The sequence below is a fragment of the Canis lupus genome, chromosome 20, assembly GCF_011100685.1.
Source record: "Canis lupus familiaris isolate Mischka breed German Shepherd chromosome 20, alternate assembly UU_Cfam_GSD_1.0, whole genome shotgun sequence".
Lineage (NCBI taxonomy): Eukaryota > Metazoa > Chordata > Mammalia > Carnivora > Canidae > Canis > Canis lupus.
This window is the reverse complement of record NC_049241.1, coordinates 52,642,206-52,657,463: the sequence shown is the minus strand read 5'-3', so window position 1 is coordinate 52,657,463 and position 15,258 is coordinate 52,642,206. Positions and strand designations below refer to the sequence as shown.

The 15,258-nt window shown below is 48.2% G+C and overlaps 1 protein-coding gene and 1 long non-coding RNA gene across 5 annotated transcripts in view; one reads left to right on the top strand and one right to left on the bottom strand.

The window, feature by feature from the left end:
• The window catches only part of ARHGEF18 (Rho/Rac guanine nucleotide exchange factor 18), an 85,934-nt gene that overhangs the window by 33,201 nt on the left and 37,475 nt on the right, over nt 1-15,258 (bottom strand). The gene's annotated exons all lie outside the window — the stretch shown is intronic.
• LOC119864755 lies at nt 100-7,998 on the top strand. The gene is made up of 3 exons (XR_005375153.1): nt 100-315; nt 7,225-7,418; nt 7,508-7,998. It is a non-coding gene; the product is annotated as an uncharacterized LOC119864755 (long non-coding RNA).

Sequence of the window (15,258 nt, the reverse complement as noted above, 5' to 3'; positions counted from 1 at the left end):
GAATAAGCAGCTGCCTCTTCCTTCCTTCCTCTTGACCTCTCAGAGGGAAGACCAAAGGGCATGCATAGCCTCCTCTCAGAAAGGATTACTGGAAGAAGGTGCCCGACACTACACAACCAAGACTCCAGAAAGCAGTTCTGACGGCCAAGGAGGCAGCTCTGGATCAGTTCTCTCTAAGAAGGTAGCCTTCAGAACATTCCGAGAGGGTTACCCTGGAAATGAGACCGGTCCGAGGACCTCACAGCAAGTTAACTTCACTTGGGGATACAAACAGGACTGTGAGGAGTATAAACCTTGATGAGAAAACATGAGAAGGTAAACCTGGTTCTCTGAGCAGCAACCCCTCCAGGGGACCACCATGTAGAACAAAACAGGCAAATATGAGGATCTTGAGGGATGACCCTGGTTGAGTTACCGGGTGGCCCTGGGCTCAGCTCAGTAGGCTCGAAACCTAGGATGTTGGTCTGGGGTATCACGTTCTGTCCCTTCCTGCTGGCGCAGGACACTTGTGTCCCTGGGATCCCTGGGTCTTTAATAACAGGTTGCTCCTTGTGAAGCTGAGGGTCTTTCCTGGAACTAAGGGGACGGAGTATTGTTGGGTTTATTTTCCTTCCTTCCTTCCTTCCTTCCTCCCTCCCTTCCTTCCTTCCTTCCTTCCTTCCATTATTACTTTGTATCCTGGTAAAATAAATGTATAGAATAATTAATCTCTTCCACCATTCAAAAGTGTACAATTCAGCAGCATTCAATACACTCACAATGTGTGTAACCAACACCATCTCTACCCAAAACCTTTTTCATCATCCCCAACAAAAACTTTGTACTCATTAAACAAAAACAACACCCCCACCCCCACCCCCAGTCCCGGCCCCCACCACTTCTAGTTTCTCTGAGGCTTTTGCTCGAGGTGCCTTACCTAAGTGGAATCACACAGTATTTGTCTTTCTGTGCCTGGCTTATTTCACTTAGCATGATGTTTTCAAGGTTCATCCATTTTTTTTTTTTAAGATTTTATTTATTTATTCATGAGAGACACACACAGAGAAAGAGAGAGGCAGAGACACAGGCAGAGGGAGAAGCAGGCCCCATGCAGGGAGCCTGGTGTGGGACCTGATCCCGGGACCCCAGGATCACACCCTGGGCTGAAGGCAGCACTAAACCTCTGAGCCACCAGGGCTGCCCAAGGTTCATCCATGTTATGGATTGAATGTTTGGTGTTTGTGTCTCCCCAAAACTTGTATGTTGGGGCCCTAACCCCCAGAGTGGCTGTCTTTGGAGACAGGGTCTCCGAGAAGTCATTAAAGTTAAATGAGAACATCAGGTGGGGGGCCCTGATCTCACAGGATCAGTGTCCTTATATTAGAAGAGACGCCAGAAGGGCACTTGGGTGGCTCAGTCTGTTAAGTGTCTGCTTTTGGCTCAGGTCATGATCTCAGGGTCCTGGATCAAGTCCCGCATCAGGCTCCCTGCTCAGCAGGGAGTCTGCTTCTCTCTCAAATAATTAAAATAAAATCTTTAAAAAAGGAGAGAGAAAGAGAGACACCAGAGAGCCAGATGCCTCCCTCCTCCTGCCCCATCTTTCTGCATAAAGAAGAGGGCTCTCACCAGAAACCGAATTTGCTGGCATCTTAAATTTGAACTGCTGGCCGCCGGGCTTGTGAGAAATAAATTTCTGTTATTTCCATACCTCCAGCATTTCTGTGGGGAAGGGTCAGAGAAATATGCTTAGCAGGGCAGGCAGGAAGGTAAAAGGACAGAGAGGGGGACACGGAGCTAATCTTGCCTTCTCAGTGCTGGGCACACAGCAGCCGCTGAACACAAACTGCACAAATTAAAGTCACCAGGTCAGAAGTTTGACTCAGACATGAAGACAGTTTGGGGTGAGACTGTCTGAGCCCATATGGAGCAACTCTGGGGAGCCGGGGGAGGGGAGGACAGAAGTGACAAAGGTGGCAGGAGGGCAAAGTGATTGTGGTTTGAGAAAGGAGAAAGGAAATTCATCTTAAAAACTCAGGGATAGGGATGCCTGGGTGGCTCAGCAATTGAGCGTCTGCCTTTGGCCCAGGGCACGATCCTGGAGACCCGGGATCGAATCCCACGTCGGGCTCCCTGCATGGAGCCTGCTTCTCCCTCTGCCTGTGTCTCTGCCTCTCTCTCTCTCTCTCTCTCTCTCTCTCTCTCTCTGTGACCATCATAAATAAATAAAATTAAAAAAAAAAAAAACAAACTCAGGGATAGGGACACCTGGGTGGCTCAGCGGTTGAGCGTCTGCCTTTGACTCAGGGTGTGATCCTGGATCCTCCCTGCATGGATCCTTCTTCTCCCTCTGCCTGTGTCTCTACTTCTCCATCTCTCTGTATCTCTCATGAATAAATAAATAAATAAATAAATAAATAAATAAAATCTTTAAAACAAAAACAAAAACCTCAGGGATAGGAGCACCTGGGTGGCTCAGTGGTTGAGCATCTGCCAATTTGAAGGAGCTCCTTTAAAACGAGGTTTGGAAATAAAGACAGGGAGGTGAGTTAACCTAAAACTAACCTGACAGGCTACAATGAAGAAACTGTCAAGAGACTCAGCAAAGATGGGTGGGTGGGGGGAGATCCCCAACAGTGGCACAGGTGAGATAATCCAGGCAGTTTGCTGAGTGCCTGCCCCAGGCTCAGTAAATCTGCAGTGTGGTGCATGCAGGGCTGGGTCATCTTAGACCTCATCCACATCAGTGTGATAACAAGAGTCGGGAGGGCCAAACTGCTGGCCAGCCAAGCCTGCCCTGGCATTCATCTCAGGCCGAGGCTGAGTTCAGCGAGTAGATGGTTCACTGGGACACCAGCTGGGATGGCACCTGGAAAGCTGTATTCTGACAGGTACCACGGAGGGTCAGATGCAGGTGGGCCAAACACAGGCCATGGCAGAACACGCCGGGAGGGTTGATAGAACAATCAAGGGATCTCAGCCATATGTGAGAGGAAGAGTGTCAGAATGGGGGACACTGGCCAGAGAAAAGGAACACAAGGATAGTTCCCCCCCCCCCTTTTTTTTTTTAAAGGATGGTCCTCTTAAGGGCTGGCCTGCTGGCAGGCGTGGAAACAGACTCTCCTTCTGAGGCTCACAGCACATGCGGTGAGGTTGGCGCATATGAGGAATTCCTAGTTTTAAGAATTAAAAAGTGGGCTCTTGGGTGGCTCAGTGGTTGGGCATCTGCCCTTGACTCAGGTTGTGATCCTGGGGTCCTGGGATCGAGTCCCACATCAGGCTCTGGATGGGGAGCCTGCTTCTCCCTCTGCCTGTGTCTCTGTCTCTCTCTGTGTCTCTCATGAATAAATAAAATCTAAAATAATAATAATAAGAAGAAGAAGAATTAAAAAGCAACCACCCAGTATTTCACAAATCAGAAAGAACCACCACTCCTGTTATAGAACATTTCGTTCCATTCTTATTTCTATTAATTCCATTTATGGGGAACTGCTGCTAATAATCAACCATTTATAACTTACAAAAATTTGCACAGTTCGACCTAATGCCAGAGTGAGCTCCAATTGAAGATACAATTTTGCATTCTGCCTTTCTGCTGAAGACTGTGTCATAAGCATTCATTCCACTGTACTGTACAAGAGATTTCAGGAACCTTCGACAATTTCTTTCTTCCAGAAATCTTTTGCAATGGCTGTGAAACTGCTTATTAAACAGAAATGTTCCTCCAATCGAGTGGTTCCAATGGCTTCACAGAGTTATAATAAAGCCAATGGAACTAGAGGGTATGATGCTGAGGGAAATAAGTCAGAGAAAGACAAAAACTGTATGATCTCACTCCTATGTGGAATTTAAGAAACAAAACAGATGAACAAAACAAAGGAAATATAGAAGAAGATAAAAACAGAGAAGGAGGCAAATCACAAGAGATGGTGAACTCTAAGGAAACACACTGAGGCTTGTTGGAGGGGAAGCTGGGTGCGGGGATGGGGTGACTGGGTGATGGGCATTAGGAGGGCACGTGGTGTAATGAGCACTGGGTGTTACAGGCAACTGATGAAATCACTAAATTCTACCCGAGGGGTGGCTCAGATGGTTAAGGATCTACCTATGGCTCAGGTCATCATTCCAGGGTTCTGGGATCCAGCCCCGCATCAGACTCCCTGCTCAGTGGGGAGTCTGCTTCTCACCCTCCCTCTGCTGCTCCCCCTGGCTTGTGCTCTCTCGCTCTAACAAATAAATAAAATATTTTAAGAAAATTAAAAAGAAAAATAAATAAATTCTAGCCTGAAACTAATACTACACTATACGGCAACTAACCTGGATTAAACTGGGGGGTGGTGGTGGTGGGGGGTTGGCGGCTAGGTTTGCACTCTGCAAGCGGGCTCAAGAGTGCAGCCTCTCAGATCCTTCAGGATGCACTGGACAGGGTTCTTCTGAGCACTCCTGGTACCCTGGGGACAGAAGGCCCTCCCTCAAGGCCCTCCTCCCCCACCAGGGAATGAGGCCTAGAGGCTCACTTCCCAGTAGAGGCCCCTCCCCATGCTCTTCTGGGAATCGCCTTCATCTTCATAGGACCTTCCCTCCATGCGTCAGCTCCTGATGGGTGGCACCCACAGCACAGCCTTCTGTGGCACCCCAAGGTCCAATGGGTCACTGGCCTTGCCTTCTGTCTACTTCATGGGCCTCACGCCTGTTCCCTGACGGGTCAGCCTAAGCTGCAACCTCCTTGGAGCTAGGGGTTGGGGGGAGCACCCGTGCCCTCCCATCCCACTACCTTGCTGCCCTATGTCTCACCACATACCAGTTAGTACTTCCAGAGCTTTGGCTCTGACTCCCTGTTCTAGTCATGCACCATTTGCACTCTGCACCCCAGCCACACTGACATGCAGCACCAGGAGCCTCCTAGTCATGGGTGCCTTGGCTCGGGCACCCCTTTGCCCGGCAAGCCTTGCGGCCTGGCCAGAGTCCCTCTGGGTTGCCCTTCCTGCTTCCCACCCCCACAGCCTAGGCCTCCCTGCACCCTTCCTTTACCTTCATGCACACTACTGGTTAGGGCTTTTATCATACTGCCTCATGCTCCACCGAACCTTGACCTCTAGGAGGGCAAGGGGCAGGTGTCACTTGACATCTCTGGATGTCAGCACTGCTTTGATCTACGCACTGGGCCAGCCCACTCCCAGCATGGGTACAAAGACCTCGTCTCCATCAGGTGGAGAGGTTGGGAAGATACCCAAGGGTGAGGCCTACTATTTCACCTTAGAGGCAATCTGCTGGGATGCCTGGGTGGTTAGGTGGTTGAGCACCTGCCTTTGGCTCAGGTCATGATCCTGGGGTTCTAGGATCTACCACATCTGGCTCTCCACAGGAGACTGCTTCTCCCTCTGTGTCTCTCATGAATAAATAAATGAAATCTTTAAAAAAAAAAAAAAAAAAAGGCAACCTGCTGCTTTCAGGGCTATTATTTCTGGTGGGATTTTTGAAAAAGCTCCACATTAACAGGCTGTGTGGTTACTGGATTCTGCTTGAAGGTGTTGGAAGGACATGGTCAGGAAGTGAGTGACTATTTATCGCCATGGCTCATGCCTTAATGAACTCCTCTGCCCCCAAAGCTTCGTGCACTTCTTCACCCTCAGATATGCTGTCAGCTGATCTAGCTCCTGCCTCTACAGCACTGGCCTCTGGGCCGCATGCTCTGCAGTTGACCTTTCCCAGCCCACTCTTCTCTTTGAGTCTCTGTGGGAGTCTTGCTACCCTGGCTGACTTCACAAGGACAGCCCTCCTCCTTCTGATGCTCAGAGCATCCCCATCCCCAGGAAACACACATGCAAGCCTGCCCTTGGCCCCAGCATGTGGGCTTTCCTGACAGGTTTTCATGCTTTGTGTTTGCAGGAAGGCCAGAGCTACATTATTTGCCCTGAGTCAAGGTTAGAGGCCTCGTGGCCTCCAGTTTGTCAAGGGAAAAACAGGGGAGGGGCCATTGGTATTCTCATCTCTAAGCCCCAAGAGCAGGACCTGAGCTCCTCAGCCTCCTCCAGCCTCAGAATTCTGAGTTGCCTTCCTCTGAAATGCAGAAGGCTCTTGAGATCCTTCCAACACTGCAAGGTGACCCATGATAAAAAAAAAAAAAAGAGTTGTGCTAGCACAGTAAGAAAAACTGTAGGATCCAGGAGCACCTGGGTGGCTCAGTCAGTTAAGCATCTGCTTTTGGCTCAGGTCAGGATCCCGGGGTCCTGGAATCAAGCCCCGAGTCAGGCTCCCTTCTCAACAGGGAGTCTGCTTCTCCTCCGCTTGTGTGCTATTTCTGTTTCTCTCTCAAATAAAAGAAAAAACAAACAAAACAAAACAAAACACTGCAGGGTCCATGGTGAGAAACCACAAGTCTCCCATGAAATCCATTTGGAGCTGCTTTTCCTTCTGGAATGTCTGAGTCTAGGATGCTCCGCAGTACAACACATACATGTTGCTTACTGGAAATATTAACACAAGATCTTAGTCCTGGCAAGGGTGGCCCATTCCGTTCTAGCTCTCCCTGAAGCAGCCTAGCATCATTTCCGTGACAGGTGTAGAAAAACATCACTCTGATTTTGCACAAGAGGGAAAATGAGGCCGAGAGGGGACAGGTAGGCAGAGAACTAAGTCTCAGTATCCAAACAACCAGAAGTCGGGGAAGTACCCGCTATACTACCGAGGGGATGAATCCTCCTTGTCCTCAATAAACCTTAACTTCAAAGGGCTTTTTTTGGGGGAGGGGGTGCGCTAGCTTTCTCTATTGATAAATAAGGCATTTCTCCAAAGTAATGTCTAATACCAAGATGGCATTTCTCTAAGTCGTCCTTTTTAAATAAAGATAAGAACTAATGAAGGCTAAATTGCGACAGTGAGTCATCTTAGGGGAAGGGGAAAAAAGCGAACAAAGGAGAACATTCTTGGGCATAAATCCAGTCGGCTGTGTGTTACTGTCCCAAAGTATAGAATGTGGTATGAACTCTTCACCTGCAGAGATTCATTCCTGGCTGATGAGAAATGGTCCTCACCAAACACTGACAAGGGCACATGAGAAAACATCACCTATGCCACTGTTACCTGGACTCGATCCCTCTTAATTAATAGTACAAGCGTAAACATGAATGTAAAAAAAAAATTACAACTAAAACGAATCAATATTCTCTCTGTCATTCACAAGGGTCTCTCTGTACCCCGATCTGTATCTGCAGGGTGTTCACATTCTTTTTCTTTTTTTTTTTTAAGGTTTTATTTATTTATTTGAGAGAGTGCGCATGCACGAGCATGAAGCCCAACGTGGGGTTCGATCCCAGGACCCTGAGATCATGACGTGAGCCGAAGGCAGACGCTTCACCAGCTGAGCCACCCAGGCGCCCTTCACATTCATTAACCACAGTGGACACATACATGTTTCACGTTCTCTCATTGCTCTGCTCTTCGTAAGCTCCACTTTAATTACTTTTCTGAATTACTTCTCTGTTGTAATTGTTCTGTCTGTTGTTAGACATTCGACTCACTCTAATTTCAGACAAGAGCCTCAAGGAGACAGCGTTCTGGAGGCAAAGGTCAGATGTTTTATGATGTTAGATTGATATTACCAAACTGCTTTCCCAAAGGACTGCACCACCCAGGACACCCTTGCAGGACAGTAAGGATAAAGACAGAGAATCCAGGAAGGTGACACGACAGAAGGATGGCCTCATTTTAGCTGGGTGGGATCATGGGTGTTCCTTCTCATTTCTCTAGTCTCTAAATTTTCTGCAATGCTTATATGACTTTTATAATTAAAAACAAGAAAGGTGAGCATGAGGAGGAAGCTGGGTGCAGGGCCTATTTGTAGGAACTCTCTGCACAATCTCTTTAGAACTTTTCCATAAATCTAAAATTATTTCAAAATACAAGTTTGAGAAAAAAGCTCAAAGCAGATGGTGATAATTTCTGATGCCACCCCAAATCAGCACTGCGCCGGGTTTTGCATGGCCTGCTCCTGTTAGGTTATGTAAGATCCACGGCTTGGGTTTCTTCCCCAAAGCGTGGGGTTGCAGAATTAGGGGCATTCCAGTACATGACTGTTCTCTTCCAAAACAGAGGGGGTCAGGAAGAGTGGGGGTCTGAATCTGGACTCTGTCATGGGCTGCTACTACCTCGGCGATCTTGGCTAACTACGTAGTCTCCCTGAGATTGTTTCGTCATCTATGCGGAACAGTAAATGCAGTCCACCTCATGGGGCTTTGGGGAGGATCCAGTGAGGAAATAAATCTACGCACAGATGTAGGAACAGGGCAAGAGGCCAACTGGTTGGCTTCCTCATGCCTGCCCCTAATATCCAAGCACCTCATTAAAGAAAGACTGACATTTTCCTGCACATAGACAAGACCGTGGGAGTGGGGTCAATACCAGAATACACAAAATCTTGTGTATTGGAAGTGGGTAAACTGGGGCTTAGCTCCTCCCATTGAGCCCTGCACTGTCCAGGCGGTCACAGCCTTTGAAAGGGCTAGGTTTCCCCCAAAATAATAATGATAAAAGTTTGCAAGTTTGTTTTAAAAGCATAAAAATACCTCTTCCCACGGGAATAATGGTGTCTGAGTAAGGCAGATCCCCAACCCTGACAAGCCCAGGTGATCAAGAAGGTGACATGTTGACATGTTAGCAAACAAGTAATGGGAGCTGGGAGTGTTCCAGAGGGGAAGATGAGTCATTCTTCCTGGTGGGGGGAGGAGGAAGGTTATGGGGTCACCTGCACTGGGTCTTGAAGGATGAGTAGGAGATCTTTAGGAGGAAAGAAGGAAGGGGGAAGGCCATTCCAGGGGAGGGTGGTGAGGGGTCTGGTGGGGATCCGTGTGGGGTGGGCAGGCAGGGGGCATGGGAACAGGGAGGGGAGGAGTGTGGCCAGAGATGAGGATCAAAATGCAGGCTGGTTATCTTGGAAAAAAGGAAAAAAGAAGAAAAAAAAAAAAAGGCAGGCTGGGCTGGGAGTGTGTGGTGTCACGTGCCACTCTAGGGCACTCTGACTTCCTGATGGGGAATCATAGGGGATTTCAAGTGAAGGCCAAGCAGGATGAGACCCATGCTCCTAGAGAGAATGGTGATGGCATGGGTGAGCAAGCAGAGGAGGCAGAGGGATGACAGAGGGAGGGAACCAGTTCAGCGGTCTGCATGCCAGTGACGATGTCCTGAATGCTGGCAGGGAGTGGCCACAGAAGAATGGGAAGATTGAGACACTGGTTTGGGCCACTGGGTGGTACTCCCAGGGGGTGGGACTGGAGGAAGCCAGGGAGAGGGCACAGTGGCACGAGGAGCACGGGGGTTCTCACCGTGGACCCCGCCAGTTCAAGATGTCACCAGGACGTCAGGACAGAAGTCCTAAAGGCAGCTGAAAATACAGGGTAACAGTGAAACCTGGGACTATCTACCTGGGGGCAATCCATGTGTAGAAACAGCTGGACTATTCAAGGGAAATAAGATGCGAGTAGTTGAAGACTGTGATTCTGAAGAACAATATTTAGTCCAAACAGGGTTTTGCTATGAGTGGTCTGCTCTTCATCCTGGGTGAACAGGTACATTATTTTTTAAAAAGACTTTATTTATTTTGGAGGGAGGCGAGGGAGAGAGAGAATCTTAGGTAGACTCCCCCTGCCAGCTCCCCAGCACAGAGCCTGACGTGGGGCTTGATCCCACAACCCCGATTATGGCCTGAGCTAAAATCAAGAGTCAGATGCTTGGGGTGCCTGTGTGGCGCAGACGGTCAAGCATCTGCCTTTGGCTCAGATCATGCTCCCAAGGTCCTGGGATCAAGCCCTGCATTAGGCTTCCTGCTCAAGACAGGGGGTCTACTTCTTCTTCTCCCCACTTGTGCGCGCTCTCTCTCTCTCTCTCAAATAAATAAAATCTTTAAGAAAAAAAGAGAAGAGATGCTTAACTGACTAAGCCACCCAGGTGCCCCAAACAGGTACATTCTTAAGCGACTCCTATTTAACAGGTCTCCTGTTAACAAGCCTCTCCTCCATCCAGGTGCACAACTCAGGATGAGGCAAATGAGGCAGACAGGAGGCTCTGCGGCCCTCTGCCTGCAGACATTTGCTTAACTAGAGCCATTTCTAATCTATTCCAGAGCCATATATGCCAGTAGTACTCATTATTATATATATATTCCTTAACAACAAAGTGCTACTTCAACTCCTGAACCACACAATGCAAGAGTTAGTGTTTCTAAAACTTAAAACCAAGTCACTTAAAAACAAGCAAATGAAAATACTATCTGATGAGAAGAAGGTGATCTAACACCACCCCACTAGCCCAAATTAGGGGAAACTGATCATAGAAACCTAGAAATGTTCACTATTTCAAGGTTTTCCTGAAATTCTCATTAAATGGAAATTAGAGTGCAGAGACTGTACTACAGGCCTGGTATTTATTTTTGTTCTTAAGTAATCTCTACACCCAACACAGGGCCTGAACCTACAACCCTGAGATCAAGAGTTGCATGCTCTATTGACTGAGCCAGTCAGGTGTCCCTCTACAGGTCTGATTTAAAGCAAGAAAGATGACAGGGATTTCCTGTCTCCAAGGAAAGCCCAAAGGATACCAAAGGATTGACAAATAAAAGTATGTTTATCTACTTTAAGTTAAAGGACGTATTTTAAGGCTTGTAACTTTAAAAAAAGGGCCCTGCCCAGACTTCCCGTGTGACTCGTTCACACCCGACTCAAACCTACCCTCCAGCTGGCTGGTCTGGAGCCTGTGGAAGAGCAGGTGTCGTGGGCAGGTTGTCGTGCACAAGCTGGGGTGGCTCCACAGAATGATGAGTCTAATGAAGAGAGCTTTGGAGGAGGGCGGATAGGAGAAGACTGGCGCATAGGTATCCAAGGCCAAAAGTAGGCTCTGGTCAAGGGCAAGGGTGTGCTCCCAAGACAGGCTGGGGATGGGCCATTCTTTTTACTGGGGATGGGGCTCCATGGGCTGCGGTGAAGTTCTGTTGGCGGGGGAGGACAGGCAGGGACACATGTGGGTTGGAGAGAACACACACCCCTTAGTGTCGAAGTGAAGGGAAAGGTGTGCCAGGAAGCCAAATCTGGGAGGTCTCGCAATCACTAGTGCTGGGGAAGACCCCTGGGAAACAAGTATTTGGGGAAATGCAAGAGAACTATGAATCTCCTTGCAACACCCTACGGTCTCCACTTCCTCTCCTTCTCATGCCCTGGAATCCACAGGGTCAGACGGTTGTGCCCTCCTCTCCATGGCTCCAACCATCTCTATCGCTACAGACAGTGAGCACTCAGGATCTGCGACATTTAGGTCTAGAAAGGCTCCATCAACACTGAATTAGTAAACACTGAGCAGCCTCTGCTTCTAGGGAATTCAGGTTCCACAAGACTCTGGTCGTATTTTTTCTGGTCATATTTTCGTCAGCCCATCAATACCTCACCTTGTTTTCCGTGTGTTTTGGTTGGAAGAGACCTTATTCAATATGCACTGCTGCATCATAAACACTGAACAGAGCCAACAGCTCTATAACCCACGTCTGAACAAGGTTTGCCTGATATGTGTATTTTCTTTGCATCACAGTCTTCTTGTGCCTAGCGACAGTACACAGCATGTTGGTACAATGCTCAGGGCCACTTTCAACAGCAAAATAGCCAACAAAAAGCACAAAAATGCAAAAACGTGGCACTAAATACACCGCAAAAAGGACCCTTGTTTGATAGAACGAGTTCAAACCAAGACAGTGCGGGCCCATGCGCCTTGGGGGTTACAGATAATTGTTAGCCAGTGGTGAATTAAAAAATCTGGAATCCACAAATAATGAGTGAAGCATATTTGGGTTCTTAGAGGAAACTCCACACACGTGGGGATCTCTGTTTGTTGTTCGTTGTTGGCACAAGGCCTGGGGCAAGGTGAATGCTCAATAAATATTTGCTGAAGGAAGGGGCAGAGGGAGACCTGGTCTGGGGCAGGTCAGGGGAGAAATGAAGAGAAATGAAGCGGGCAGAAGGACAGGGTGGAGGGAACAACTGTGTGTGTGAAGGTTCTGTCATGGGCCTTTGGGATCCTAGGAGTTTATACTATTATCCTGAAAACTGAAGCCACTGAAAAGTTTATGCATGGGGCGCCTAGGTGGCTCAGTTGGTTAGGTGTCTGCCTTCGGCTTGGGTCATGACCCCATGGTCCTGGGATCAAGTCCTGCCTCAGGCTCCCTGTTCAGCAGGGAGCCTGCTTCTCCCTCTATCCCTCCTCCTGGCTTGTGATCTATCTCATGCTCTCTTTCAAATAAATAAATAAAATAAAATAAAGAAAAGAAAAGTTTACACATGAGGTCTTTGATCACATTTGCCCCCGGAAGCAGTGGCTGCAGTGGGGAGAACCTGAAAGGGGATGCAGGTGGATGCAGGGTGATGGGCAGGGAGGGGGTTGGGATTGGATGCAGGTGACCAGGGAAGGGCACAGCCAGGGGCCAGAGGAAGGGAGAGGTGGTAAGTTCGATTTGAGTGAAGTTGCCCAAGCTACCTCTGGTGACTCAAGGTGATGGCTGACACGGAGCTCAGGAGAGAGATGTGAACAAGAGCAGGATATCTGCAGAAGACCAGAAGGCAAGGAGTGGGCGAGATTCCGGGGTGAGGGAGACTGCTTTGCAGAGCTCCTGGGATTGAACCGGATGAGACACAGAATTAGCTATCTTTAGGGTCCTGGCTCTGTTGCCAGTTTTCTTGGTACAAGAACAACCTAATTTAATTATATTAGTTTCTTTTGGGGGTGGGTGTGGGTAGGACTGCTGTATCACAAGCACTGGCTCAAACTATTATTATCCTTTTTTTTTTTAACTATTATCCTTAACTGAAATCTCAGAGTTGCTCCTTTAGGCTGTCATTCCGTTCTAATTCCCCATCCTGTGTTTCTGTAGTTGCTTATTTAGATCGATGGTTCTCAACCAGGGGGGATTCTGCGTCCTGGCCAACATTCGGCATTGTCTGGGAACGTTTTTGACTGTTATGATGGCTGGGGTACTCCCAGCATTGAGTGGGTCACCACCAGGGATGCCGCTCAACGTCCCACGAGCACAGGATGGCTCCACCACAGAGAATCACCTGGCCCCAAAGGTCCACGGTGCCAAGGCTGGGATGATTTAAGAGGCAGGCACAGGAGCTGAAACATTCTTCAGACTCATGTTAACCCTGCTGACTTCAGCCAGTTGTTTCAGTCACTGAGATTTCTGGGTTCTGACTCCATGACACTGTGATGAAGGTCACCCCTCCAGCTGTCAGCTCCAGCTTTGATCATTAAACTTTCTACATCTTTTATCTTTCTAAATTACATAGTAAACTGGCAGTCAGGACAGAGGACAGAGCCCAGGGGCGGTCCCTGTCTATGTTGACCCAGGGACACTAATTAATACCCGTAAGGAGCTTTCATCTAACTAGTTATGAGCCTGGTTACAGGATGATTAGCTCAGAATTATCTTAACACCTGTGTGCCCCAAGAATGTCGTGGGGGACCCGATTAAGTGCCTCCCACTTCCACATGTTCCACCTCGTTTCCCTGGTCTACTGGGCTGGATAGTTGTCACTAGAAGAGGAATGATGAGATATGGTTTCTTCCTAATGATTCACACTGGCTTTCAGGCTTATGACTGCTGTTGCCTCCTTAAACACCCCCTCTTCAGTGGCAGGAGTCATCTGGTCTGCGGTTAGGAGGCCACACCAGGCCAATTCTTCTGCTTCCTTCCCAGGCCTGGGACCACCACCACCTCTGGTGATGCACCTCAAGACGTCAGAAGTTGTAGATATATGACACTTGCTTTTCAGTTCTTGCAAGACTCTACAGCGTCAGATGCAACCAGTAGAAAAAACTCATAAAGAAACTAAAAAACCCAATTCAAAAAGTGGACAAAGGACTTGAACAGACATTTGCTCCAAAGGAGATACAGAGACAGTCAACAATCACATGAGACGATGCTCAACGGCACTCATCATCAGGGAAATGAAAATCAGAACAACAAAAAGCCACTTCACACCCACTAGGATGGTAGAGTTTTTTAAAAATGGGAAACAGCCTGGGTTGATGAGGATGTGGAGAAACCAGAATCCTCATAGATTGCTGGCAGGAAGGGAAAATGGTGCAGCTGCTGTGGACAAGTTTGGTAGTTTCTCAAAAAGTCAAACAGAATGGTAACAGCCAGCAATCCTGCTTCAGCGTGTATACCAAAAGAATTAAATGCAGAGACTCAGGGACGCCTGGGTGGCTCAGAAGTTGGGTGCTTGCCTTTGGCTCAGGTTGTGATCCTGGGACCAGGAATCGAGTCCCACATCAGGCTTCCTGCAAGGAGCCTGCTTCTCCCTCTGCCTATGTCTCTGCCTCTCTTTCTCAGTCTGTGTCTCTCATGAATAAATAAACTCTCCAAAAAAAATTAAAAACAGAAATTTATTAAAAAAAAAAAAAAAGAACTTCTGTCTGCTTTTGAACATGAGAGACTCCTAACTCTGGGAAACGAACAAGGGGTAGTGGAAAGGGAGGTGGGCGGGGGGATGGGGTGACTGGGTGATGGGCACTGAGGGGGGCACTTGACAGGATGAGCACTGGGTGTTATACTATATGCTGGCAAATCGAACTTCAATAAAAAAAAATACCCAAAAAAAATAACTATTTGCTTTTATTGCTGGCCACTCTAGGTGTGACAGACCTACCAGCTTCATCAAGAGACAAGCTCCAGGATACAGGGAACTCTGCAGGACCCCACCCTGCCCCTTGAATGGTCTGGAAGGGCCCTGCCTCTGCCTTTTAGGGACCTCAGCAATTAGCAAGGATGGTTAATGAACCTATGAGAACAAAACCCCGTTCCGTTCCATCGGGGTGTTTCGACTCCTTCGGATGAACAAGTTTAACCAGTTCACAGGGGCCAGCCAGGTGCAGGTGGCTCTGGAACATTTTACCAAGAGAGAAGTAGTCACAATCACTCCTAAAGGATGACATCGACACCAGTGGAAATGACCTTTCAATGTGGGGTCGATGAGGGGCAAACCTGGTCAAAGGGACAAAGGGGTGACCCCTTGGGCTGGAAGGTGACTGCTAAGAAAGAGAAAGTTGGTGTTTCACCTCATGATTTCATGGTTTCACCTCATGATCTGAGAAAAGAGCGTGCAGATGCCCTGTGCTGCCCGGGCCTCTCCTGGAGATCACCTGTCCCCCTTTGCTCAACTTTACATTGTTTTTGGTGTCAGTAAGGACAGCACCACCCATGCGTAGTTCAGACCCTGAAAAGCATATGCCATGTGAGTTAAGCAT